A 17,387-nucleotide genomic window follows, 5' to 3' on the forward strand; every position below is an offset into this window, starting at 1 on the left:
CCCCACCCCTAGGCTTCAGAGCCCAAGCTCCAGCCTGAGCCACAACTTTAAAGTGTTGTCTGCACAGCTATTTTTAGAATATTAGTTTGAGTCCCATACCCCGAAGACCATCAACCTGGGCTGCAAGGCTCATGTCTGTGAGCTGTGTAAACATACCTGAAATGGTCCTGGCTCATGGCATGGCTGGAGCCCCCCACCCACCAGATGTCCCTTTCCCTCTTCATAGTAGGAGTCTCTGTCTCAAGCTTCTCCATGGTCTGCAGGGTGCTGATGGAGTCTCCAGCAAGTATGACATGCAGCTTCTTGTGAAAATGGCAGGTCTACAGCACAGCACCAGATATATTGAGCCCCCTGGTCTTACAGTACACCTGCCACGGTTCCTTCGCTTTCACACAGAACTGCTGCTGATCCCTATCGTAGCCCTTTGCCTGCATCCCCCATGCAGTCTGTTCGTATATGTCTGTATTTCTATGGCTGGTCTGTAGCAGTCCTGCACAGCCTCTTCTCCCCCAGGCCCAGGAGGTACAATACTTCCTGTCTACCCCAGGCGGGAATGCGTCTAGTACATGGAGTTCTGTGGTGGGTTGGGCAGTTGCACACAAGGGAGAGCTGCTTACCATGTCACTATAACTGGGTGCTTGTGTCAGCCAAAGACAAATTTGAACATAGACACACACACTAACAGGTTGACGCAAGGCAACTTACGTCGAGCTAACTTTGTAGTGTATGCTGTTTAGCAAATGTTTACCCCTCATGATTAAACCTGTCTGTTCTCTTTAGCTTCCGAATGGAGCTCTCTACCGAGTGTTTTTGACACCGCCTATAAAGTATGCAATCGTATAAGAAATACATGATATTAAAGCTTGCTAAATTTGAGATGACACCTTTCTGAAAAAAAGGGCCATCTTCTTTCCCTCTCATGAGATCAAATCTGTGGTTTCTTTTTTTAATGCTGTTTTGAACAAATAGCAAAAATTACAGGAACTGCCACTTTTTCCTACTGCTTTCCAGCTGTACCCTCTGATGGTGTGAATTGGGAAAGGATGCTAAGAGCAGTCATGTTTACATCTTTCTCACAGCGTATAATTTAACTTTCAGAAATATAAAATAAGACAGCAGAAATATTTTTACTTGTTCTTACAATGTCCAAAGTTGTTTCTTACTGTTTTTATTTGAAGGAACTAGACACAAACCTGGCTGCCTTAACCACTGCTTTTCAGAGAGCTACAGCTGAGAAAATCCGCTGCCAGGAAGAAGTGAATAGAACTAACAAGACTATTGAGCTGGCCAACAGATTAGTGAAAGGTCTGGAGGTGAGGTCCTACAGGGCAGGCTAATGAAGCAGCCTACAGAAAGCATTTCTTTGTTAGACACTACTGATCTGGCAATAACAGAGGCACTTAGCAAAGAACCTGATGAGCTGAAAAAATTATGTCATTATCATTCATTTTTTTCATAATAGAAACATGTTTTTGACCTTTACATTTTCTTATATTTTGCCTCACTGTGGTATATATTAACTGTAAGATTACCTAGTAACTAACACATCCAAGAACATTAAAAGAATGGATCTAGTGAATTGTAGGTATTGACAATGACTATGATTTAATAAGATGCAATGGCTTTATTAGCAACAATTAAACAATGCTAATGATACTGCCCTTGCTTCGGGTACATACAGAATAATACAGTTTGGGCTACTTAGTTAAGTAATATGATAATTCTCTAATTAGCTCTCTGAGATGTGCAGTGGGTATTACATGAGAGAGAATACATAATGGCAAACCAATGAATTATCAAAAATCCATATTGTCTGTTGATTCAGGTTGGCTCAGGGGAATCCATATTCACTAATGGATTTTTCATTTGTCATCCAACTAGATTTTTTACCTTATATACTTTTTTCAGATATTTTATTCCATGTTAAAATTCATTTGGGGAATCTCTTGCTATAGTTTACTGGCATTATAGGTGTTGTGCAATTTGAGCCAGTCATTTGAAGCTGACTTGGATAACCAAATATGTGGATGGCAAAAATAAAAGATCTATTTGTTATTACGTAAAATTATATTGTTCAGTCTCTCTGGCAGAACTTAAAATAAAGCACCGCATTTCCAGAAACCATAGAAAGGATTGATTGACTGAAGGAGAATGCAAAAGGCCCACTGTTTCTGTTTAAAGCAAAATCAAATAATTTAAAATGTTAACATCCCAATTGAATTGAAAGTATCGTGTATTTTTAGTGGGAAACTAATGCCTCTAAAATTAAACCACAGACATAATACAGAATAATAAAGGCTCTAACACAGCAGACCTTTCAAAATTATTGCAATAAATGGTTATTCTGGAGCATCAGATATTATTTTCTTCTGCCTAATGTATCATATTGGTTGGTTCCACCGTGACCCCCTGCTGTGGTTGACAAGCACTGGAATAGCAACAGAGCGATGAAAAGGGGAGGCGTATAATGAAAAATAATCTAAAGGAGGAGACGGAGATGAAAGGAAAGAAAAGTTGAGTCGTTCACTAGATGAAGACAACAGTCAGGTGAATTTTAATGGCAAGTCCTTCACCAGGCACCTCTCAAAGCAACAGTTCAGGGAAGAGACTGGATAGCTCAAGGGATTGGTGGTGGGATACTGACTCTATCACCTGTACATAATTGTATCAAATCCAACCAACGTCAGTAATGACTCAAAGCTGTTACCATTGGGTGGTTGTTGCATGGCCTGTATGAAGTGAATACTCTTAGACTGTATCCCTAGTGAACAAGAGGATTGATTTCTCTTCTTCTTAATTTTTGCTGAGAACATATTATTTCATTAGCTTTATGCCAAAGCCCTTGCTGCAGTGATCGTTGCACTGGCAAATACTAGAAAGGTAATCTTTCCCCAAATTCCCTTTGAGCAAGTGCTACATAAGTGGATCTTTCTATTGCATTAATATGTATATTAATTTTTTTAGCCTAAATGGAATTTCATTCTGAAAATCATCAGTATACTAACAAATAACCAGTGCTTGTGTTTTCTCTTCTAATTCCTGGGGGAAAGTACTGAATGCACAGTCTTGGAAGCTGAAGTTGTCTAGCCACAGGAAAAAAAAACAAGGGATCAATCATGGACCAGTTAAAGTTAATAGCAAATCTCCTATTGACTCTAGTGGATGCAAGATCAAGCCCTGAAACAGGCAATGGCAGTGTAAGTTTTCCCTGCCACTTCACCAGTGTCCCTCAGTCCTGACACAAAAGATCAGCTCTAGGGCCTGAGAAGTTAGTTCTGTCTCTGTATCCATTCCATCTTTGGCCTCTGATTGGTGCCAATAATGCTGTGGTCATCTGCTTGCTAATCACAGAACTGAGACCACCAACTCATTTCATATAAATAACCAAACAGACATTTTCAACAACTTTTCCACCACTAATGCCCTGAGTTGATTTTTCACAAGGCATCTGGATATCACCAGTCCCCAAAGCCAACAAGAGTCAAGATGAAGCTTTAACCCTTCCCTAGAAATTCCTGCATCTATGAAGCATAGCTATCCCTTTACTACTATGCTGTTGATTGGATCTTGTCCCCCGCCCCCCCCCCCCCACTGCCAAAAACAACCTTCAGTAGATCAACATAACGTTGAACACAGGATATTTTGTGCAACATAATTGTATGAGGCTTGCTATGTGCGAACTCCAAACTATTTGTCTTGTTTCTAACATGTGTGAGTAACCCCACATGTTCCCAGAGCAATAACTTCCTTTTAGCAGTTTGTTTGTACACAATTAGTTAACAAGGATCTTTAATCCTTGTATTTTAATCTGAAGATGTGAGACGGGTTCAGTCAGTCCCTCGGGATTGTGAACAAGAGCAAACTCTGTGTGGAGATATGTTCCTACCTGCAGCTTTTATTTCTTATGCTGGTTCATTTGCAAAGAGATAGAGGCATGAGCTAGTTCAAAACCTGTGGCTGCCTTACTTGACAAACTAGAGGGTAATTCAAGACTTGCACACACCTTCTTAATTGAAGTGCTTATACTGTTTATTTTTTTAAAAGCACAATTAATCAGAAAAATCCAACATCTGCTGTATTTCCTTTTTTTACCTGTTGACTCACCATGTAGCTTACATGTACTTTCTGCAAATATCTCATTGTATATTTGGAAATAATAAATCAGCAAAGTGCACGCCTGAACAAGAGCAACTTATGCCACTGGCTAGTGCTTACTGTTGTTTGAAACATATTCACTAGGTGATGAGGGCTAGCCATTCAGACTAACCCAAAGGCCTTGGGGAAATGGTTTGCAACCCAGAGCAACTGCCAGGCCCAGCCAGTATTCTGCTGAGTGCTGTGGCGAGAAGCTTCCCTGCTGCTTGTATGAGGGGACAGGCTGTTAATACTCTATTCTCGCCCCTCCATTGTGCACCAGTGGAGCACAGAGCAAGTTTTAGTGTTCGGTTATAACTATGCTATAGTTAAGGTTGCATTGAGACTTCCATCTGAACCTGCTGTTGTCTCATGTTCATAACTTTCCTTCAGATGAAAATTTCCTTTACATCTGAAATTTTTCATGCTTGGTTTCAGTTGAAATGTGATTTTTTTTTTTGCAAGCCTTAGTAAAATCCATTCATTGGTATTGAATTATGCAAGGATGGGGAAAAAAGATATTTTTTTCTATTGTAAAAAAGTCTTTTTTGAACATTTATGACTCACAAAAAGCTGAATGTTACAAGCTGAAACTTTCCAGGTGGCTAGTTTTGACTGAGGGCCAGTCTCCAAGCTAATTACAAAGAAAGAGAAAGAAAGAAAGAGAGCAAGAAAAAGTTACATATAGTGTTTTATATGATTAACTAATTTGTTTGAGATGTTACTATTATGAATCACTTAGCATAAGTTTAAGGTAATAATCTTATTTCAGATATTATAAAATATTATAATTACATAATACCAGTGTTTTGTGCTGCGATTTCACTGTGGAGTTCCACACAGTAGCTTTTGTCTATGAAAACGTGGACGCTCACAGTGAAAGCAGTATAGTAATTAGTGTTTTGTGAATCATGTGCTTTGACCAGAGAGTGCTAGGCACAGCTCAGGGGAGAGGAGAGTGCAAAGTTGGCCTTAGCCTGCTTTTATCCTCTCCTGAGCCTGGGGCTGTCTGGATGCCAGGCTGGCCTCAGTAAATTAGAGCAGTCTGGAGGCTACTCTAAATTATTATGCAGACTCCCAAGAACACCAAGGGACCATCCTAGCAACTAAAGACTTGCAGTGTATAAAGAAAACATTCCTCCATTTCCCCAGATAGACTCTTTGCAACAATGGGTGGAATAGCAGGTGCCAAAGGAACAGTAAAGTAGCTCTGTGGCAAGGGTAGTCAATAGCCAGACTGTGGACCAAATCTGGACCTCCAGACGCTTTTGAACAGACCACAAAATCTTTTTATTCTCTTACTCTTAATTTTATTTTTGTATTATTTTCCTCTGGAGTCTGGACCTTGACCAAGAAATTTAGACCTTGACAAAAAATAATTGATTATGTCTCTTCTGTGGGCTGGTTAAGCCAGTGTTAGATCAACTTTGTGCTAATACAGGGCAAAATTTGGGCCTGAATCCCTTTTTTCTTAAAAACATGGAAATAAAATATACACATTTATATTAATGTAATAATGTTAAGGCCATAATTTTAAACACTCTACAGTCAGGATGTACAAAAAGCAGAGGGCTTCATGGTAACTTGCCCACATGGCATGTGTACAGCTAAATTCTGCTCTGTTATACCACCCTAAGTCTGCAGTAACTGAGTTGAAGACAAAGGATTTCTTATAGCTATGAGACAGTGTAGCTGAGTGTGGAAATTGGCCCAGCGGGTCCTGATTATACTGCTAAAGGTTTAATATACAGTGATCACTCTTCTGCCCTTGTATGTATAACTCTAAAATACTTCAATGAATGTTGCACAGACAGTCAAATTGTTTTCCACATGTGCAGCACTGGAGAGCTGAGATCAGTATGCTCATCTTAATTTGTGTATTCTCTGTCTTTTGACTATTTAAAATTATAACCCAATTTCTTACATTCATGTGTTGATTAGTAAAAAGATAAGAAGTGTGATGCATTTTTTTCTGTTGATGCAGTTTGTTCTCTATATGCATTACAAATATGTGTGAAAAGATATTGTGACACACAAGCCATTGAAACTAGCAATTTAAAAGTTAACCTTTATTACTTTAGGTCCCCATTCCAATGACAGAAGGTCTTGATCCGATCTCCATGCTGACGGATGATGCAACCATTGCTAAATGGAACAATGAAGGCTTGCCTAGTGATACATGTCCACACAAAATGCCACTATTCTTACAAACGATGAACATTGGCCTCTATTGATTGACCCCCCGCTCCAGGGGGATCAAATGGATAAAAAGCAGATATGGCTTAGATTTGAAAGTCATCCATTTGAGTCAGGCAGGATAAAAGCTAGTTGGCAGTTACCAGAATTATTAGGAATAGGAACATTTATTTGTTGAGCTACTGAAAAGGTGCGGGGGCTAATTTTATCATGAACGGTTTTCTTTGTATCCCAGGAAGCATTAAAAACTCTAATAAACTGTTTTCTTACTGTAAGCTTATCAAACGGCTACCCCTCAAAGTATCCAGTGACATAATTAACTGAGTTGTCCGCTAACATCTCCAGCACTGTGTCCATGTCTCCCCCAACCCCTGAGGATTTTTACAGGTATGTTGATATTATACAGCAGGTAGTTGTTGCTGGAGACCCTGTTTTGATAGAGAACTCAGGTGTAACCATTGAACTTGTAACCTGACCCACTACTTGGACGGCATATGCTAAAGAAAGGGAGGTAAATCAGTTTGCTATCATGCCATCAGCCATCTCTCCACTTATGTTTATCTATATTGAATGTATCTTTTCATCAAAGTTCTTCAGCACCTGTGTGATTGGGTGTGCTACCATCTGGGTACTGCATGGCCCCTGAATGGTTGGGCCCAGCTGCATCTTCCAGCTGCTTAACCCTTCCGTGTATAGAGGTATATAAAATCATGAGTGGTGTGGAGAAAGTGAATAAGGAAAAGTTATTTACTTGTTCCCATAATATAAGAACTAGGGGCCACCAAATGAAACTAATGGGCAGCAGGTTTAAAACAAATAAAAGGAAGTTCTTCTTCACACAGCGCACAGTCAACCTGTGGAACTCCTTGCCTGAGCAGGTTATGAAGGCTAGGACTATAACAGGGTTTAAAAGAGAACTAGATAAATGCATGGAGGTTAAGTCCATTAATGGCTATTAGCCAGGATGGGTAAGGAATGGTGTCCCTAGCCTCTGTTTGTCAGAGGGTGGAGATGGATGGCAGGAGAGAGATCACTTGATCATTACCTGTTAGGTTCACTCCCTCTGGGACACCTGGCATTGGCCACTGTCGGCAGACAGGATACAGGGCTGGATGGACCTTTGGTCTGACCTAGTATGGCCAGTCTTATGTTCTTATGTGTGGCTTTACACCCATGCACACCTGACACGGGAAAACTAAAGTTTGGGCCAAGTTTCTATCTGCACAATCTGGGCTGTACTACCCGGGGACCTTGTGAAACCCAGATGAGTAGGGTTCTCCCAGCACACAAATATGGAATCTTCCTCACTTCCCTACTGTAGCGCCGGAGGGGTTATGCCAACATATGTGCTGCCATGCAGGGATCAAAAATAGGCAACATTTAGCAATGCTCTTGTCGCCTCTCCCCAAAAGGAGGAGTGGCTGGAAGGGAGCTGTATCCTCCACTTTATTAACTTGATTTCTTTATTTCACTATTTTGACATAGGGAGCTGTATCCCCCTCCATTCAAGTTGTGTACCCTCCTCTCTGAGATAAAGACAGGCTAATATGAGCGGGTTCCTCAGCTATTCACTCCCCTTTTATCTAGTGGCAGTTCCCCCTCCTCCCCATTACAATCCTGAACCCTTTCCTTCCCTCTAGTTTAGCTTCACCTACAGCCCTTTGTGCAACTCCCTTCCATCCCATGGCCCTGCCAGAGACTGAGACTAGCCCATCTCTCATGGTCATTGCCTCTATTGCCCACGATTGTTTCTGACTATAGGGATCATACATGCTAGCTTGTTACGTTACCCGCCTTGTCTAATCTCTTTAAATCACATAACTCTGGGAAAGTTGCCATAATGCAGCTCTTACCTACAATTTAGGCAAGAGAGAACTCTATTAATGGAATAGCATAGAATTTCTTCAGTTCTTTCTCTCTACTCTTTAATCATACTGGGAGAAAGTAGTTAGTGAGCCACAGTAACGAAATCCTGACTCTTGAAATTTAGTTCTAATTACAGCAGCTGTGAGGTCCCTAATCAAACAGGTCAAACTGAGGACCAAAGTGGAGTCATCACAATCCTCACATTCCTGTCCTGATCCTTTCATCTTTTTTCTCTTGTTATCCTAATTTCCCCACCTAACTTTAAATTTTACTTCTAAGTTTGTCTACGTATTGAGAACAGCCTTCCTAAGGGCTAGTCTATACTGGCAACGCTAAAGCGTTGCTGCGCCAGCACTTTAACATGGCTTGTGTGGTCACGGCTGAGTGCTCCCAGCGCTCTAAAAAAACCCACCTGCACGAGCGGCGTAGCTCCCAGCGCTGGGGCACTGTCTACACTGGCGCTTTACAGCGCTGAAACGTGCTGCGCTCAGGGGGTTGTTTTTTCATGACACCCTCCACAGCGCAACTACATGCAGAACCCTCCTTATGCTGCCTACTGATACACTGGTGTGCACCAGCTCAGAGTGGAAAGGCAGCTTGAATTTCTCACTCCTTTGGGAGGCATTTGATTCAAGACGGGATTTCCGGGTATGTTGAGACTCACAGAGTTACTGCTACTAATTGTATTTTGGTTGCAATTCTGAATGTGAATGACTTTTGAAATGCAGTTTCTGTTCCAATACACACTACAAGTCTCTTTCGGACTTGAATAACTGAGCCAAGCATCCTGTTCACTTTTCAGGCAAGCTAGTTTCTTCTCACTCACATTTTATTTCTTCAGAAGCACAATTATTTCCTACTGCCATGTTCCTTTCCTTCACCTCCACCCTCACCCCCCAACCCTCCCACGCAGGTATATTAGAGTAGGGGATAAGGAATGTAAGTTTCACCCTAAATTCTGGCTGATCCTCCACACACAGTTTGCAATTCTCCATTACAAACCAGAAAGCCAGGCCCAGAACACTTTAATCAATTTCACTGTTACTCAAGCTGGTTTAGAAGATCAGTTGTTGGCACTCGTTGTCAATTTGGGAAGACCAGACTTAGAACCCTTCAAGGTATACGTGTGTGTGTGTTACTGTAACATTTGTCATGTTAGTTATTGTGCTTTAGAATGACACCTCCACCTGCTGGAGGAACCAGCACAACAAACTTTTTCACTTTCATCAATAGATTTGTACTTGTCATACTAATATATATAGCCCAGCAGGCATTCAGGTGAACTTTTGTTCATTGTGCTCAGTGGGCCAGATTATAATCTCTCATACACTGCACTGAATCAGTTTAATCTCTTTATGGATGTTAGATAGATGGACCTTGAACCAAAGTCATGGACCTGAATATTCCCAAATGTTAGTGGGATTCAAAATCCAAATGTGAAGCCACCTTTGAATTCAAATTGGCCATAACAAAACCCAGACTCAAATGCCCCCAGTCCTGGGGTGTCTGAAATGCAAGGGAAATGCTAGCCTCTGCTGGTGGTGAAACCTGTGCCAGCCCTCTGTGCTGTGAGCACCACTGCAAGCCACCTGCAGCTTGTGCTCCTCTATGGGGAGCAGCAGGAGCTGGCTGGCAGAGCAATCTGGGTGGGGCTGGGCTGGAAGAGGGTGTGCCTAAACAAGAGGGAAGATGCATTGTCTCTTCATTGGCACATCTATGCTGGGGAGGTGGGGGGAAAGACCCATGGCAACGAGTCTCAGAGCCCAGGTAAAATGATTTAGGCTTGTGCTATGGGGCTAAAAATAACAGTGTAGCTGTTTGGGCTTGGGCTGGAGCCTGGGCTGTGAAACTCAACAAGGGGAGCGGGTCTCAGAGCCCAGGCTCCAGTCCAAGTGCAAATGGCTATTCTATTTTTATCACTACAGTGCAAGCCTGGGCTCTGAGACTCACTGATGTGAGTTTGGGTTTTTTACCTATTGTGAAGGGTTAAAATGTTCCGAAGTGCCTAAGTATTTAATTTAGGAGCATAATGGATTTTTTCAATAGGATTTGGGGTTTTAGGCATTTAGGAAACTAAGTTCCACTGACTTTAAATAAGTCTTAGGTCCTAAGTGTCCAAGTCACTTTTGAGAATGGGACTTTAGCTGCTAAGCAACTTGGGCACTTTTGAAAATGTTACCCTAAAGCTTCCCTCCCCATGGTGTGGACACACACCAAGTCTGAATGTTGCCAATTGAGCACTGTAGTGGCAACACTATAGTTATGTTTGAGATGGATATGTCATGTATAAGCTCGTCTTGGAATGCTCCTTTTGGACTGAAATATCTTCCGCTTGGTCGCATCAGAAAGGTTTGAGGGTGGAACAAATACACGTTTTATACTTGTAAAATTTTGGCATCCATTTTTTTTTACTTTAGAATAACTGATGATACCTGTGTTAGTACTTTGGAGTTGGCATGCACAGAATCCTCACTGAGGAAGCCACACTTTGATAACTGAGAAATAATGGAGAAAGGGATAAATCAATGTAACGAGTAATGAATGCATTGAATGGATCTTGTAAACTGGGCCATGAAAAATGCCAAGGAAGAACCTATGAGCAGAGCCTACACAACTCCTTCCCCAGCAGCTTCTCCTCAACCTCTCTACAAGAGTGGGGTTCTATTGGCTGGGGGTTGGAGGTATCAGTCATCAGAAGGGGCCTGGGGAACTGCCTGTAGATAGCATAATCCTTTCAGAACCCCACAGATTTGCCACAGATAAGTGCTGAGAAGTTCATGCTCCTGATCTATGGCTTGTACTCACTGCAAAGTTGCAACTGGAGACCAGGGACCAATGCCAGCAAGGTCACTAAGCTGCTTCTGCAGCTGTTGGTGGGGTAGGCATGCCACATGAATTCCCTCAGACTGACATTGGGGCCATGATTCTTTGCAAATCATCAAGGATCTGTACACTTAAGGCACATGCCAGGTTAGGTCTGCTCAGCTACCACCCCTATGAACCAAGGGGATAATGCCTCAGGTTTTCCATGGCTTTGAAGCTATTAATGTTGTGTATGACTTCTTCCTGCTTCTGCATGTTTTTGCCTAAAAGAGGATGACATGACTGGTGTGTGGTGTACACAGAAATAATTGTAAGATATGGTCAGACATAAATCTGGATGTTCAACTCAGATTTATTAGGATGGAATCTATAGCCAATAATTAGCTATTTTTTCTGATTTATATCTGTTTAATAATAATCAGAAAAAAGGTCACAATTTATACATTTTCTTCCTTTTAATGTTAATCCAAAACTTAATTACTAAAATCTAGGTTTATAATGAAGGTTTAGGCGATCAGTTTGTTTGAAGCAAAGAGATGCAATATTTCCTATATTAACATTGTTTGATTTATAGATTTGCAAACTAGCCATCTTCATTTCAGTCTGAACTCACAAAGCAGCAAAATTATTTTAAAATTGAGTTGAAAATGCTTGAGGATGAATTACCGGCACGCCTTTCAGCTGCCAAGAGTAATTTCTTTGGGGATATACTTCTGGTTGAAAAGCTGGAAACAACACACAGCAGCAGAAATAGAACTAAAGGTAAAATATGAAAAGAATCAGATCAGCAACAATAATGATCATTTTGATAAGATGAAAATGGCTCTTTTTGATCAAAACCAGATGTTTTGCTTTCATAATTATACTTATTGCATCACCTCTATTTTCAACATATTAATCTGTGAGGATCTCAGTGTGTTTGAGATTCTTTTTAATAACTCTTTTCCTTGGGTAACAGCCTCGGTTACGTACATAGGTGAAACTGCACATGTATGTTGTGTAGTAGAATCTCTCTGTAATTTGTACCCTGATAATTCTAAAATGTTTTAATCACAATGAAATCCTTTTATAAATTCAAAAGAAAAGCTGCAAGAAGAAGAGAATTAGACTGATGTTTTACATTTCACATGACCGTTAACTGAAAATTAGCTTTTCTTTGACGCATCTCTTTTCATAGTTTCTTATGAGCCAAATGCATACTGATATTTTTCTATGTTGGTTGGTTTAGAATTTTGTTAAGATTGCACTGTACTGAGTTATTGGTTGTTTGACATTGCTCAATCATAAAACTAAGGGGCCAAATTTTTAAAGGTATTTAGGCACCAATACAGATAGGCACGTAGTGGGTTTTTCAAAAAGCAAGTAGGCACCTAACTCTCAAGGGCCCGAGGAGATTAGATAAAACAACAGGAGGGAACAGTGCAAGAATTACTTCAGTGAAATGCAGGCAGACAGATTCAATCAATTGAGCTGTTTTCTCTGGCTCTAAGTAGTCAGAACTGACTGTAAAAACATATGTCCAGTATGGAAAACCCTTTCAGTGGATGCATAATGAACCGCATACAAATTGAGGAACTCGAGAAGGTAACAGGAAAGTGATGAATGCAATACGCATTTTGGAGCTCTATATTAATTTCTGCTATGCTGATGCACATCATTGCATCTCTTGTGCAAACAGTGCTAAGTATGCAAACCAAGAAGCTAATGTTAGAAATCATTGCATTTTAAAGTCATGGTTCATATGCAATTTAGAGAGAAATATTACATTCATAAGTAAAAAATGTCATGTGATATCAGTAATAAATACATGGCACTTATATCTCCTTTTCATCAGCAAAGTGCTTTACAAACTAATTAATTCATCCTCAGTTCATCCTTGTTAGGTAGAAAAATACATAGTTCACCCGTTTCACAGATAGGGAAACTGAGGTGATGATTAAATGACTTGACCAAAATATCTGAGGATGTCAGCATTCAAGCCAGCTCAGAATACAGAGATGCTATTATCCCAACCCTTCCCCGACTCAGAATAGAGAACATCAACAAACAACTACAGAAATGTCTCAGAACATTAATCATGTGACAGTGTCTTTTTAAAAGGAAGACGCTTACTTCTGAAGGTCTTCCTTAGGTGGAGAGGATTCAGTAAGTGCTGTGAGACTAGATGGAGCTGAAAGCTGTGAACCCTGCCGGGCTACTCTTCCATCAGGCTTGTCTGAGTCCTGAAGTCAGAGGGAAGAATGAGAGAATGTGGCTGTGGCTGATTACCCTGTGTGTATGCATCCTGCCTGGACTCTCCTTACGGGACTGTGAGTAAGATGTTCCCAGGAACCCAGTACATTGCGAATCTGCACATTAGCAGCAGGCTTGTATTCGTCTTACTGTGGGGTCATCTTCACCCGTCTCCTAGATCACTTTAAACTAACATAAATCATTGCCAAAGTTTCCCCTATAAAAATCCTCAGGAAACAGCCTAAATTGATGAAACACCAGTAGATAGCAAACATTCAATTAAAAGCCTGTTTCAAAAGAAGCCCTCAAATAAACGAAAGCATCAGAACTCTTTATAAACAGGTTGTTGGGACAGACTGGAGTTTAAAAGAACCTTTTAGAACGCTTGCTTTTAAAAATGGTTGAGTGTGAATCCTAAGGAAGAGCATTTAGCTGGGACTTGTAAAGGAACCAGGGAAGGGGTTGCCTCTTACTCTGCAAAAATTCACATTTGGGGGCCTGATTGTCCATTTCCATGGACCTTGTGTCATCATTTACAGCAGTGCAAAGTTGGAATTGTAACATTTCTCCCACTTACTGGTGTAAAGGACTATGCAAGGTGCAAGGGAATAGAAACTCGGGCCCTTATTGCCGAGTTTCTGCGGACTAGCAGTGCCTCTTACAAAACTGTGATCAGCTGGGCCTGGAATGAGGTTACCTATTTCAGATAGGCACTGATGTCGTCTGCCTGTTATTCTTTTGGTAGCTTCATGTCTCTCCTGAAGAGAGAGAGTTACAGAGTGGCTATTAATGCAAACAGGGCCAGATCCTGAAATCCCTAGTCATTTTTTACCATGACATTATTCAAACTACTAAGGACTGAGGAAAAAATGATGAAGGACTTGAGGAGCTGTCCCATTATGACCAGTTTGACAGTATTCTTCAGTTAAAATTCTGTAAAGAGAGCAAGGGGAGGTGGTGGACAAAGCTATTAGAAAATAGATTTATGTGGCGTTCATAACTAAACTGTTCTCTCTGTAAAGCTATATTCTAATGTGTGTGATTCTGCATGAATGTCATGTTCCTGCAGATGTTCTAGCACGTTACAAGCAGCTGCATTTGCTATGGGCATATATAGAAGCTGGATCCTTTCTGTGTCTTCTCTCTATTCTCAGTTCACAAAACCCATTGAGGGAAAGTAATCACTGATTTATTTTCTTTCTGTCTTTTAAAATGTTTGAGCAGTGAGAAACAAATGGGTTGAAATTAAATATTTGCGACTCAATCCTGCAATGTCTGCACTCAAAACTCCATTGCCTTATTGGGAGTGCTGCGTGTAAAACAATTTTAGGATGCGGCCCTTTGAATTTCTAATGCCCTAAAATGATTTGAAAAGTAACTGAAGCAGGGAAAAGAAGTTCATGTTGTTCTTAATCTTGTGGCTTCCTCAAGGGCCTGATCCTTCAAAGGGTGAGCACCTCCTGCTGGGTCTTGAGTGCGCTCAGCTCTCATTGACTGTAATGGGAGTTGAGAGTATGTCACATCTCGAACCTTGCAGAATCTAAGGCTCTCAGAACCTTCCAGAACCACACCCAAAAGTTGTTGCTACCTCCGTCATTTTCAAACCCTCTGGCTTCTCCCAAGGCCTCTGTCACAGGGCTGCTCACTGAATCCTGTCATTCTTGTTCAGGCCAAGTCCAGCTCTTCACACCCAGTTTCTGTATCTCTGGTGTTTTGCAGGTTTTGGAAGCAAAAGTCAACAAAGTAAAGATCAATGAGGCTCATGAGCATTATCAGTCAGTAGTGGCAAGAGCTTCCTAGCTCTATTTCCTCATGGAAGAGCTGAATAAAATCAATCCAATATATCAGTTCTCACTCAAGGTTACTATTCAGGAAGAGATCAATATGTTTGTTTGCTGCTGTTTTAATCTAGTGTTACCATTGGCTTAGACCCTTGTCTCCCTTCTGTCACAGGCTTTTTATGTTGTATTTCACAAAGCAGTGCAGCAGGCAGAACCCTCTGACAATGGGTGAGTGCGCGTAAACAACCTGACCGAGTGTGTGACATACTCCAATTTCATTTACATCAGTCGTGGTCTGTTTGAAAGAGACAAGCTTACCTTCACAGCCCAGTTAGCTTTCCAGGTGCGGTATGTCTGTTACGGACACACCTTTGTATGTTGTTGGGTAGGCGTGTGCTCATGCACGTACTTGCTTAGTCCATGATCTCTTTCCCCCACAACACTTTGCTCCATAAGTCATTAGCTATGCAGAACTAACCTTACGATGTGCAGGGACCTGATTTGCTGCGTGTGAGGAGAGATTCTGCCATAGAGCTATCTCCTCCTCCTCTCTTCCCACTGAGGGAGGGAGAGATTGAACTGGTTTGTACATTTACTAGGACTCTATACTGGTGCTTGAGCTGCTTATGCGGAAGGACAGCTCTACTGGGCCTCTGGAGGGTTGGCCTTTGGTCCATCAGTGTCACTCTGAGTCAGAGATGCTCCCTGGGACTGAGTGTGCAATTTCCACAGTACTCCCAGCCACTCAAAGTTGCTTTCTTAAGGACACAAAAACAATATCATCCCTGGAAAGTTATCCCAGTGAAGAGAGTTGATTTTCCCACTAGCCATCCTGGGAGTAAAATGTGGGAGCTGGATTCATTTTTGAAATTATATACTGAGTCACCCAAGGATGGCATGGTTTTCACACACACAGAACCCAGTAGGGAAGGAGAAAGTAATTAAGGAAGTATTATTTAAAGGTACTCCCTCTCATAACACAAGAACTAGAGGTCACCAAATGAAATTAATAGGCGGCAAGTTTAAAGCAAACAAAAAGAAGCATTTCTTCATACAATGCACAGCCAGCCTGTGGAATTCCTTGCCAGAGGATGTTGTGAAGGCCAAGACCATAACAGAGTTCAAAAAAGAACTAGATAAATTAATGGAGGATAGCTCCATCAATGGCTATTAGCCAGGATGGGCAGGGATGATGTCCCTGGCCTGTGTTTGCAAGAATCTGGGAATGGAATTCTTGATGATTTCCTGTTCTGTTCATTCCCTCTGAAGCACCTGACATTGGCCACTGTCGGAAGACAGGATACTGGGCTAGATTGACCTTTGGTCTGACCCAAATGGCTGTTCTTACAAGGCGAGGGAAGAGTATAGTGTAATGTTTTCTGATTTGGTATAAAATGCTTTTTTCCCCCCTCACACGGCTGGAAATTTCTCTGTTACGTCATTGCTTCTCAACCCAGACGTTGCTCTCTTGGGTTCCTGGAGGGGGTTGTCTGATGGGCACAGGCCTTAGCATCCCTCCCCACAAGCTACAAGTTCCTTTTTGAAAAAAATAAAAAAAAGGGGAGGGACAGAGGAGAAGGGCCGAGGGCCTATTGGGATGTTAGCTGCCATGTCCTGGAGGAAGGTGGTACATTTAAGAGAGGGGTTGGTTTGGCTTGTTGAACATGTGTTGTGGGGAAAGAGGAGGTTGAATCAGTGCTTAATTTGTGCCAGGGCTTGGCAGGCTGAGCCCCAGTACCTCTTGGCTTGCTGTATTGTTTGTTAATGTTAAAAATATTGCTTGAACCCCAGCACCTAATTGCTTGAGCTCTACACCTCTTTTATACAAATTAAGCACTGGGTTCCCCATGTGGAGAAGGGGAAAGAGGCCGTGAAAGCAGATATTCAGACATTGCTAGTATTTACCAAATCCAAATATCAGTCCTTTAGCTGTGTCTTACCCCAAGTCCTTCCGGGTCACCTACAGGTCACCGTTAAGTCTAGCACAGTGGGAGATGTATTATGGGGTTGATCCAGCAAGGTGCCGAGCACCCTCTGCTCGCTTTGAGGGTGCTCAGCACTTTACAAGGTTGAGCTCTGCATTTTATTTTATTTTTTACTTTCTAACTGAACTGCAAAAAAGGAACATGCATTCCTGACTCATGTAAAAAATAAAGCATGTTTTACCGAAAAATTAACTGGAGCAGAATAAAACGTCATTGTCAGAAATGCTAACCATTATAACACATTTAGCATTAAATCAGAGGATCTACTGGGAGTTCCCTTGGATCATTTGATCAAATTAGGCTCCTAAAATATAGTTCAAAAATGTCATCCGGGTGTAGGATATAAAGGACAAGAATAGGGCAACTAAAT

General features: G+C 41.4%; 1 pseudogene; it reads left to right on the forward strand.

Moving 5' to 3' along the window:
- LOC120374531 overlaps positions 1–17,387 on the forward strand; it is a 202,284-nt pseudogene that overhangs the window by 175,978 nt on the left and 8,919 nt on the right.

This window comes from Mauremys reevesii, linkage group 11 (genome assembly GCF_016161935.1).
Source record: "Mauremys reevesii isolate NIE-2019 linkage group 11, ASM1616193v1, whole genome shotgun sequence".
Lineage (NCBI taxonomy): Eukaryota > Metazoa > Chordata > Testudines > Geoemydidae > Mauremys > Mauremys reevesii.